At 40.2% G+C, this 12,638-nt stretch overlaps 1 pseudogene; it reads left to right on the forward strand.

Moving 5' to 3' along the window:
* Nucleotides 1-8,842: 8,842 nt before the first annotated feature.
* On the forward strand, nucleotides 8,843-12,435 carry LOC127918213 (complement decay-accelerating factor-like; annotated as a pseudogene).
* Nucleotides 12,436-12,638: the final 203 nt, after the last annotated feature.

The raw sequence follows: 12,638 nt of genomic DNA on the forward strand, positions 1-12,638 counted from the left end.
AGGGAAGTGGCATCTTTCACTCACGCTGCCAAGCTTACCTAGTAAAACTGACTATCCTACCGATCCTGAAGCCGGCGATGTCATCTACAAAATCGCTTCCAACACTCTACTCAGCAAACTGGATGCAGTTTATCACAGTGCCATCCGTTTGTCACTAAGCACCTTATACTACCCACCACTGCGACTTGTATGCTCTGGTCGGCTGGCCCTCGCTACATATTGCGTGCGCCAGACCCCTGGCTCCAGGTCATCTACAAGGCCATGCTAGGTAAGCTCACTTGTCTCCAGTTCACTGGTCACGATGGCAACACCCATCCCATAGCACAGCGCTCCAGCAGGTGTATCCTCACTGATCATCCCCTAAAGCCAACACCTCATTCGGCCGCCTTTCGTTCCAGTACTCTGCTGCCTGTGACTGGGAGCAGATTGCAAAAATCGCTGAAGTTGGAGTCTTTTATCTCCCTCACCAACTTCAAACATCAGCTATCTGAGCAGTTAACCGATCGCTGCAGCTGTACATAATCTATTGGTAAATAGCCCACCCATTTTCACCTACCTCATCCCCACAGTTTTTATTTATTTACTTTTCTGCTCTTTTGCACACCAATATCTCTCTACCTGTACATGATCATCTGATCATTTATCACTCCAGTGTTAATCTGCAATATTGTAATTATTAGCCTACCTCCTCATGCCTTTGCACACATTGTATATAGACTCCCCTTTTTTCTACTGTGTTATTGACTTGTTAATTGTTTACTCCATGTGTAACTCTGTGTTGTCTGTTCACACTGCTATACTTTATCTTGCCAGGTCGCAGTTGCAAATGAGAACTTGTTTCAACTAGCCTACCTGGTTGACCAAAGGTGAAATAATTTTTTTTAAATATCTAAGAGACTTGCAGCTGTAATTGCTGAAAAGGTGGCTCTACAAGTATTGACTTTGGGGGGTGAATAGTTATGCACGCTCAAGTTTTCTGGGGATTTTGTCTGTTTTTGTCTTATTTCTTGTTTGTTTCACAGTAAAACATATTTTGCATCTTCAATGTGGTAGGCATGTTGTGTAAATCAGATGGCTTCAAACCCCCACAAATCATTTTAATTCCAGGTTGTAAGGCAACAAAATAGGAAAAATGCCAAGGAGGTGAATACTTTGCAAGACACTGTATGCACGGGCCTAGGCCTACATACCTTTAGAACATTGTCTGTCATCCAGCAAACAGCATCTAAGCGTTGTTCTGTGACAGTTAAACAATTAATGAACACTATGCCAGCTATTGATGCCAGATGCTCAGATCAGTAGTGATCCAATCATGCAAATTAGTACATCTTCCTTATACCAGGTAAGAACAGTCCAGGTCATCTCAAAATGAACTGAAGGATTGGAATGCTGAGCCACAAAAGTGGCACCATTGTAAAAAATATGATCACCACTTTGTTATTTAGAAACACAGTGAACGTTGTGTGTAGAACAATCCTCAGTTTGACTCATGCTGAGTAACAGAACCTTTCACCATTTCCTGACACTCCCTTTTTGCACTGACACCAATCTGTCCAAGATATAGATATGCTTCCAACTACCTGGGAAAGTATTTGCATCTTTTAGGCATGTTTCCAAGTAAGATACTGCAAATAGTCTCGTCTTTTTGTGGTTAACACAATATTGTCACCACTTCCTTCCTTGTGAACAGTTTTGCTATATCAAACATGTTCTTAAAACAGTTACAGCAAATACATTCCTTACAGAATATTTTACCAACAGTTTTACATCTGATATGTTAATATACAGTATTCAATCATCTATCACACTAGACACCACTATGGAAAACTTATGTTGAGGTTATGAGTTTTAAGAATGGGCGGCAACTGGAAGTGGTTTGTCATTTCTGGGCAACGTCTAGAGGTTTGGCTTTCCCATTCTTTTGAGTTTCGACATTGAAAACAAGTTCTCATGCTGTGACCATGTCTTATTGTATGAGTCCCTGGGAAGGATAGAATATAATGTCTTATTGTATGACAGAGTTCCTGGGAAGGATAGAATAACAATCATCATGGAATTGGAAATGGATCTAATCTCATCACCACGTCACACACAACTCAGTATTTTCCGTTGTAACAAACTACATTGTAATGCTTATCCATTGCAGATTATTTCATAAAGTGTCATTTTGACTTAAGCTCTTTCAGTTCCATTTACTTTTCTCTGGCTTTTTCTTGATGGAAAATATTATCGGTGTCTCTGACGAACATAATAGATAAGGCTTTTATACAGGGCAATAAAAGCTTGATTGAAAGTCATCGGACAAGTTAATCAATCACAGGAAGAACATACGCATTATGAATTCTGAGAAATGCAATGAAGTCACCTGACTCATAAAGCAACATTTGTTTATTTTATAATATCATTCACAGTAAGGGAGGAGACTTCCTGTTTTACAGTCACAATATATATGGTTTAGATATAAGGTTCTGTATTTCCTTAGTCAACCTTGTGTTCTGTTTCGTTGTGTTCTTGAGCGTAGCCCTGTTTCTTTGTGTTCTTGAATGTAGCCCTGTCTTTAATTTTGTTCATTGATTTCACCTGTGTTAGTTACTCACCTGGTCTCATCAGCTCCTTATTTAATTCAGTTAAATCTGTTTGTGCCTCTAAGGTATTGTTAGTTTTGACTCTACTAAGCCTTTTCCTAGCTTGTTTGTGAAGACAGTATAGCCCTCAGTCCCTAGATTTGATTCACCTGTCTGTTTGCCTACCTGTGTATGGTCCTTCTGTGGCTCAGTTGGTAGAGCTTGTAACGCCAGGGTAGTGGGTTCGATTCCGGGACCACCCATACGTAGAATGTATGCACACATGACTGTAAGTCGCTTTGGATAAAAGCGTCAGCTAAATGGCATATATTATTATTATTATATAAAAAAATATAGAGTCTGAGTGTTGGAGTGTGCCGCTGGCTATCACTACATTTTAAAAACAAGAAAATGGTGCCGTTGCCTTTCCTTAATATAAGGAATTTTATATGACTTATATTGTTACTTTAGATAGTTAAGTATATTTTAGCAATTAAATTTACTTTTGATACTTAGTATATATAAAACCAAATACTTTCAGACTTTTACTCAAGTAGTATTTTACTGGGTGACTTTTGCTTGAGTAACTTTATATTAAGGTATCTATACTTTTACTCAAGTATGCCATTTGGGTACTTTTTCCACCACTGGGTATAGATGAAGGTGTCAGTTTTCAAATAAAGGATGTACTGTGAACTCTTAACAATTGTACTGTGTATGCCGTGGGAATTAAATCTTTAGACTACTGCTGTATGTAATGTGGAATTTAATTTTCAAGTAGCGATTTTCAATCATAACTGTTTTTGTTTGTTTTTCAGGGCATGGGCATTGTTGCCTGTTTGGTATGAGGTCCTGCGCTGGCTTTTCCTGGCTACTCTGATAGCAGCTGTGTGTCTTGTGCACAAATGCAGACCTACACAAGTGTGATTCAACAGTCTCTATGACAACAGAAAGTTTCCTTTGGCAAACTGACCACTTTGTTTTACTTAGTCACAGATATGTACTTTAGCTAACTCTTTTGTCATTGTCGTCATATAACATCCTTCAGAGACATTCAAAATACAGAATTGGCTATCTACTTACCTATACAAAGGCTAAAGGTAGGATTATATTATATTTAATATATTTTTAAATGTATTTTAAATTGTCTTGACAAAAGAATAGTTTAAATCTAGGTGCCAGTGAGGATGTGAAAAGAGTTACAGTTAGCCACAGGAGGGCAGTAATGATTGTGTTATGGAAGTTTGAAACATCACATTTACAATATGGTTTACATTATGAAAGGACCTTAAGTGACATCATGTAATCCTCAAGTAAACATTTGCATTTCTTATCATAATGACACAATCACCTAATCTAATCACAATAATCTACTAATATTGTTTTTTACAGGAGACGGAAGTTTAAAAATGTATTTACCTGAGACAGATACTAATTCCCTACCCAACAGCCACCAGATCCTGTCTGGTCTGCAGGGGGATGTGTTATTTTATCATATATTTTAGCTGCAAAATACATAGTCTTGTTCATACATTTCCATCAATTATTTGTCTTAGGGTAGGCCTATTCATTTTTGCCTGTATTGATCATCTGTAATGAATTCTCAGGGAGGAAAAAGGTGTAGCGTCACACACAGAGCGCAGCTTGAGTGTTTTATTTCACCTTTGAAAGCAGGAACCGTGGTCACAGGCAGGCAATGGTCATACACAGGTAGGCAAACAGACAGGTGAATCAAATCTAGGACTGAGGGCTATAACTGGTTCTCACAAACAAGCTAGGAAAAGGCTTAGTAGAGTCAAAACTAACAATACCTTAGAGGCACAAACAGATTTAACTGAATTAAATAAGGAGCTGATGAGACCAGGTGAGGAGTAACTAACACAGGTGAAATCAAAGACTTGGACAAAAATTAAGAGACAGGGCTACATTCAAAGGCACAAAAACAGGGCTACGCTCCAGAACACCTTGAAACAGAACACAAGGTTGACTGAAATACAGAACCTTATATCTAAACCATATATATTGTGACTGTAAAACAGGAAGTCTCCTCCCTTACTGTGAATGATATTATAAAATAAACAAATGTTGCTTTATGAGGTCAGGTGACTTTCATTGCATTTCTCAGGAATTCATAATGCGTATGTTCTTCCTGTGATTGATTAACTTGTCGATGACTTTCTCAATCAAGCTTTTGTGCCCTGTATAAAAGCCTTATCTATTATGTTCGTCAGAGACACCGATAATATTTTCCATCAAGAAAAAGCCAGAGAAAGTAAATGGAACTGAAAGAGCTTAAGTCAAATGACACTTTATGAAATAATCTGCAATGGATAAGTTATTACAATGTAGTTTGTTACAACGGAAAAATACTGAGTTGTGTGTGACGTGGTGATGAGATTGGGATCCATTTCCAATTCCATGATGATTGTTATTCTATCCTTCCCAGGAACTCTGTCATACAATAAGACATTATATTCTATCCTTCCCAAGGACTCATACAATAAGACATGGTCACAGCATGAGAACTTGTTTTCAATGTCGACACTCAAGAATGGAAAGCCAAACCCTCTAGACGTTGCCCAGAAATGACAAACCACTTCCAGTTTGCCGCCCATTCTTAAAACTCATAACCTCAACATAAGTTTTCCATAGTGGTGTCTAGTGTGTGATAGATGATTGAATATGTATATTAACATATCAGATGTAAACCTGTTGGTAAATATTCTGTAAGGAATGTATTTGCTGTAACTGTTTTAAGAACATGTTTGGATATAGCAAAACTGTTCACAAGGAAGGAAGTGGTGACAATATTGTTTAACCACAAAAGACGAGACTATTTGCAGTATCTTACTTCTTTGAAACATGCCTAAAAGATGCAAATACTTTCCCCAGGTAGTTGGAAGCATATCTATATCTTGGACAGATTGTGTCAGTGCAAGGAGTGTCAGGAAATGGTGAAGGTTCTGTTACTCAGCATGAGTCAAACTGAGGATTGTTCTACACACAACGTTCTTGTGTTTCTAAATAACAAAGTGGTGATCATACATTTATTTACAATGGTGCCACTTTGTGGCTCAACATTCAATCCTTCAGTTCATTTTGAGATGACTGTGGACTGTTCTTACCTCGTATAAGGAAGATGTGTACTAATTTGTTAATGGTGGATCACTATCAGATCTGAGCATCTGGCATCAATAGCTGGCATAGTGTTCATTAATTGTTTAACTGTCACAGAACAACGCTTGGATACTTTGTTTGCTGGATGACGAACAATGTTCTAAGGTATGTAGGCCTGGGCCTCGTGCATACAGTGTCTTGCGAAAGTATTCACCTCATGGCATTTTCCTATTTTGTTGCCTTACAACCTGGAATTAAAATGGATTTGTGGGGGGTTTGTGTCATCTGATTTTTACAACATGCCTACCACATTGAAGATGCAAAATATGTTTTACTAGCCAAAGAGCAAACAGAAATAAGACAAAAACAGACAAAATCCCCAGAAAACTTGAGCGTGCATAACTATTCACCCCCAAGTCAATACTTTGTAGAGCCACCTTTTCAGCAATTACAGCTGCAAGTCTCTTAGGATATTTAAAAAAATTTATTTCACCTTTATTTAACAGGTAGGCTAGTTGAGAACAAGTTCTCATTGCAACTGCGACCTGGCCAAGATAAAAACATAGCAGTGTGAACAGACAACACAGAGTTACACATGGAGTAAACAATTAACAAGTCAATAACACAGTAGAAAAAAGGGAGTCTATATACAGTAATGTTGGCATGAGGAGGAGTGGCGAATAGTACAATAATACAGATTAACACTGGAGTGATAAATGATCAGATGATCATGTACAGGTAGATATTGGTGTGCAAAAGAGCAGAAAAGTAAATAAATAAAAACTGTGGGGATGAGGTAGGTGAAAATGGGTGGGCTATTTGCCAATAGATTATGTACAGCTGCAGCGTCGGTTAACTGCTCAGATAGCTGATGTTTGAAGTTGGTGAGGGAGATAAAGACTCCAACTCAGCGATTTTTGCAATTCGTTCCAGTCACAGGCAGCAGAGTACTGGAACCAAAGGCGGCGAATGAGGTGTTGGCTTCTAGGGATGATCAGTGAGATACACCTGCTGGAGCGCGTGCTATGGATGGGTGTTGCCATCGTGACCAGTGAACTGAGATAAGGCGGAGCTTTACCTAGCATGGCCTTGTAGATGACCTGGAGCCAGTGGGTCTGGCGACGAATATGTATGGTGGCCAGCCGACTAGAGCATACAAGTCGCAGTGGTGGGTAGTATAAAGGTGCTTTAGTGACAAAAGCGGATGGCACTGTGATAAACTGCATCCAGTTTGCTGAGTAGAGTGTTGGAAGCGATTTTGTAGATGACATCGCCGAGCCGAGGATCGGTAGGATAGTCAGTTTTACTAGGGTAAGCTTGGCAGCGTGAGTGAAGGAGGCTTTGTTGCGGAATAGAAAGCCAACTCTTGATTTGATTTTCGATTGGAGATGTTTGATATGGGTCTGGAAGGAGAGTTTGCAGTCTAGCCAGACACCTAGGTACTTATAGGTGTCCATATATTCAAGGTCGGAACCATCCAGTGTGGTGATGCTAGTCGGGCATGCGGGTGCAGGCAGCGATCGGTTGAAAAGCATGCATTTGGTTTTACTAGCGTTTAAGTGCAGTTGGAGGCCACGGAAGGAGTGTTGTATGGCATTGAAGCTCGTTTGGAGGTTAGATAGCACAGTGTCCAATGACGGGCCGAAAGTATATAGAATGGTGTCGTCTGCGTAGAGGTGGACCAGGGAATCGCCCGCAGCAAGACCAACATCATTGATATATACAGAGAAAAGAGTCGGCCCGAGAATTGAACCCTGTGGCACCCCCACAGAGACTGCCAGAGGACCGGACAGCATGCCCTCCGATTTGACACACTGAACTCTGTCTGCAAAGTAATTGGTGAACCAGGCAAGGCAGTCATCCGAAAAACCGAGGCTACTGAGTCTGCCGATAAGAATCTGGTGATTGACAGAGTCGAAAGCCTTGGCAAGGTCGATGAAGACGGCTGCACAGTACTGTCTTTTATCGATGGCAGTTATGATGTCGTTTAGTACCTTGAGTGTGGCTGAGGTGCACCCGTGACCGGCTCGGAAACCAGATTGCATAGCGGAGAAGGTACGGTGGGATTCGAGATGGTTAGTGACCTGTTTGTTGACTTGGCTTTCGAAGACCTTAGATAGGCAGGGCAGAATGGATATAGGTCTGTAACAGTTTGGGTCCAGGGTGTCTCCCCCTTTGAAGAGGGGGATGACTGCAGCAGCTTTCCAATCCTTGGGGATCTCAGACGATATGAAAGAGAGGTTGAACAGGCTGGTAATAGGATATGTCTCTATAAGCTTGGCACATCTAGCCACTGCGATTTCTGCCCACTTTTCAAGGCAAAACTGCTACAGCTCCTTCAAGTTGGATGGGTTCCTGCTAGTGTACAGCAATTTTTAAGTCATACCACAGATTATCAATTGGATTGAGGTCTGGGCTTTGACTCGGCCATTCCAAGAAATTTAAAATGTTTCCCTTAAACAACTCAAGTGTTGCTTTAGCAGTATGCTTAGGGTCATTGTCCTGCTGGAAGGTGAACCTCCGTCCCAGTCTCAAGTCTCAAGACTGAAACATGTTTCCCTCAAGAATTTCCCTGTATTTAGCGCCATCCATCATTCCTTCAATTCTGACCAGTTTCCCAGACCCTGGTGATGAAAAATATCCCCACAGCATGATGCTGCCACCACCATGCTTCACTGTGGGGATAGTATTCTCTGGGTGATGAGAGGTGTTGGGTTTGTGCCAGACATAGCGTTTTCCTTGATGAAAAAAAAGCTAAATTCTCATCTGACCAGAGTACCTTCTTCCATATGTTTGGGGAGTCTCCCACCGCCCTGACAATCACTTCTATTTGTGTTTTTATGTGCTATACCTTTTTGTGCCCACTGCCCTTTCTCCCCAAATCGAAATGGGCACCAGCATCTCAGTGCAAGAGGTGTCACTGTAGTCCCTGGTTCGAATCCAGGCTGCATCACATCCGGCCGTGATTAGGAGTCCCCTAGGACGGTGCACAATTGGCTCAGCGTTGTCCGGATTCTGCCATCGTTGTAAATAAGATGTTGTTCTTAACTGACTTGCCTAATTAAATAAAGGTTCCATTTAAAATATATATATATAAAAAAATGAATTGCTTGCTTACTGTCTCTTTATTAAGGACACGGCCCCTTGCTCCTGAAAGGGAGGAGCAATGCCCTAAAACACAGGTGTAACACAAACGTCATGTTGCTAGCCAGGCAGACATAGTTTCTATGTGAAGAAAGCCTACAGACCATTTGAACAATAAGGTAAGATTTTTCCAAATAACGCTGATAATTATTGTAAATTATTATAGAAAGTGCCATGTACGCAAACACGGCAGCTAGACGATTCAGCTACAATTTGCCCGGAGGTCCTACCCCATTCATAGACGCGACCTACCTTTATTGGTTTTTGATTAAGGTATCTTCAAAGACAGTACAGTATGTGGTATCTTCTTCCCAGACGCTCGATGTGATCGTTTGCGGTACCGTTTTTAAAACATAAGGAACGTAGCTATCCAACGTGGGCATTTCATTTGATTCTTTACATAAATCTACGACAGTTTCTTTACTATTATGTTACTTTTCTTATGGTATGTATTCATGTATTAATTTGTGAACGTCAATCATCCGTTTCGTACAATATTTGCAATTGGTACAGTATTTTTTTTGCGAAACATATGTTACAAATTCCCATTTGTTGTGGCTAACGTTAGTTAGTTAGGTGGTTACTGCTAGTGTTAGCTAGTTTTCGGGATTAGAGGAACGGTTATCCAACATACTAAGTAGTTGCGAAGCTGCGGAAGTTGTCCATGATGAGATTCAGAACACGCTTGCCTTAAGCAACCTTCTATCATATGTAACCATACCAATCGTAACATATTATTTCTAGCTGTCATGAAATATAGTTCCAGACTGGTCTCCAGACTAGACGTAACATAGTATAATCAAGGACACTCAAATTAATATTGTAATGGCCCTGGTTTATATGCGACAGAGTCGATTTCCGCGTTTTATAAACCTAGGGTCGTTACAATACTCATTTAGTGTCATGATACTACTAACGACCCTGGGTTTATAAGCGCGGAAATCGACTCTCGCATATAAGCCAGGGCCATTAATATTAATTTGAGTGTCACTTGATTATACTATGTTACGTCTAGTCTGAGACCAGTCTGAACTATATTTCATGACAGCTAGAAATAATAAAAAGGTTCCAATTACTACACACCTTTTAATAGGGTCAGAGTTCCCACACGAACATATCTCCATTTTACAGCATGTGTTTACAAAAAGGGTAATTAGGGTTTCTAGCATTCTCTTAATGTCTGTGTTGTAACTGGAAAAATGATGTCGGCTGCAAATGTTATAAAGCAGTTAAAACTAAGTGTATATTTTGCATTTGTAATATGAAAGTAAATTACTTTATGTTTTTAGAACCGTAACGTTATCGCAGTTTAGAATAGATTCACATTTGTAGTATTTGGATGTTTTGGAAATAACATGCAAAAGTCCTTGACAAGTTCACAATTTTACAACTGTTAGATGGTTCCTTACCCTGCGAAAATGGACCAGGATAAACTGTAATTCGTGGTACAATTGTTTTTAAACCACCATTACAAACGTTAGCAACTGCTAGCTAAAATCAATAGAAGTGATCATGAGAAACATGTCAATCACCTAAAATCAACTCTATATTTGGTTTGATGGACCTTTTTTAAGGTGATTTGGCCATAACACAACATTCTCACATGCCCTCCATCCATCACTTCCATTGATTTTTATCTAGGGTTGGCTGAAGTTAGCTGAAGTTTGTAATGGCTGTATAAAGAACTAAACCATGGATTCGTTTCTCCTGGCCCATAGACTACTTTCAGGGTGAGGAGTCATCTAACATCAAGCTTTAAATAGCGAACTACTCCTTTAAGCAGTAAAGGCTTTAATGAATAACTGTAGGCTCCTTATGAGTACATTCTGGGCTAGCTAGGTCCCAGAGTCCAGTAACGTTCGTTAACATTTGGCAAACCTTATTGTGAGTGATATGTGTATTTCCTTGCCAACAGTGTTATTAAGGCAAGTGGATATTTAGCTAGCCGATCAAACGCTACGATTTAAAATTGAGTTGAGTGGCGATAAATGTGGGTGGACTGAAACTCCGACGTCACATATAATCATGCGTGCTATTATTTGGGTGCTGAAATCTGTCGTTTTGATAACTTAAATTTGGCGACGCCAGAGCTCGTATCGGCACGCTAGACGCTGCTCAGCTCCATCATAAATCGTTGAGTTTAGTCGGCTAGTGGATAGAGAAGTTGATCCGCTTAGGTGGGCATCTGGCAAACGAACAGTACAGAACAAGCAAACCAGGAAATTGTGTGCTGCTTGTTACAGAAAAGACGTCATGCAGCCCTCTAACGTCTGTTGGTCCTTGTGATATGGATGGTCCAGCTGGCCTTGACTGTTCTCACTGTTCAAGGTGGGGTAATTTCTGTATAGAATCAGAATCCTATTTCTTTGTATCTCCTCTTTCTACAGATGGTAGTTTGTCGCTTACACTACTACAGTTTGTGGGTTGACATGAAAGTGTTGTCTCCTGTATTTGTTCACCTTGGTCATTAACATGAACTACATTTTGTCTCCACCTCTTTCAGCTAAAAACTGTACCAAACCCATAGGAGGGCCAAACATGGTTTTGTCAGATGCCTTCATCACGCAAGAGACATTTGTAGATGGCGCAAATGTCACTTTTCAGTGTGCAGTTGGATATGCCAGTACAGGACGGTCTCCGCCAGTCACCTGTACTGCCGGCGTGTGGGTGAAGTGAAACTGAAATGCGAAAGTAATATAATCGTATTTTTTGTTTTGAAAAGTTGTGCCATATTCTTGTAAATATTTCCAGTTTTTACTTACCCACTCAACTTGATATATTCATTGCCCATCCTTCAATCGAGGTGAAATACTAGCCTGGAATTCAGACCTGTTTTGTGCTAACATTCAACTCTTTCTCACTCTGTCATTTTGAAAATCTGACTGGTTTTCTCTATGGTTGTTTCAGGGAAGTCGTGTGGCAGCCCAGGAGAAGTGACAAACGGCCAGTTTAATACCTCTCAGGGGTCTTGTTTGAGACCAGGTAGTTGCTACCTGTAATACTGGGTCAGTGCTTTCTTGAGTCTTAGATGTAATTACATTTTTATTTTTTTAGAATTAACATGTCAACATTTTCACAAAGCTGTCCATTTGTTGGCCTAATTTAGTGATTTTTCCAAATAGGCCTTAATCAAACTTCCCTCCCTAAAAGCTAAACAAAAAGTAATTCAATTTCAGGCGTATTATCTGTTATTACTATTTTGATCAGAGCTGTGAACAGTCTCTGTTGTAACCATTTTCCTACTGTCCAGCAAAGTAAAGTTGTAAAAAGTGTCAGTATTGTCTAATCTTTCTATATTTCAGCTATGTGCTTGTACAGCGGTGTAAGGAACTGTATGGATGGAGGCTGGGATGGCAGAGTTCCTGTATGTGAAGGTTGGTAATCTGAAGGAGCATGTCAAGTGAAAATAACATTAACAGTTCTGTGCATGTGCCTGAATCATCTTTTCATAACTGCTGTTGTGCTCTAATCTGCAGTGGTGAAGTGTGGAAAGCCCCCAAACATTGTCAACGGTGGGCCTGTTGTCCCACCTGATGATACGTATGACTATGGAAATGTCGTACCATATGCCTGTGAGAAGGATTACACTCTGGTTGGAGCTAAACCATAACCTGGTGCAGTGAGAATGGAGAATTACCAGCCAGCTCCACCTGAGTGTAAAAGTATGTTGAAAGCTTTCCTTTTCCCCTGGGTTTATGGTATGATTGTTAACAAAACAATAATGAACTGCTTACACCAGGGGTGTCAAACTCAACCATGGAGGGCCTAGTGTCTACTGGTTTCTCCTTTCAATTAAGATGAGCAGATGAGGGA

This window comes from Oncorhynchus keta, unplaced genomic scaffold (assembly GCF_023373465.1).
Source record: "Oncorhynchus keta strain PuntledgeMale-10-30-2019 unplaced genomic scaffold, Oket_V2 Un_contig_13783_pilon_pilon, whole genome shotgun sequence".
Classification (NCBI taxonomy): Eukaryota; Metazoa; Chordata; class Actinopteri; order Salmoniformes; family Salmonidae; genus Oncorhynchus; species Oncorhynchus keta.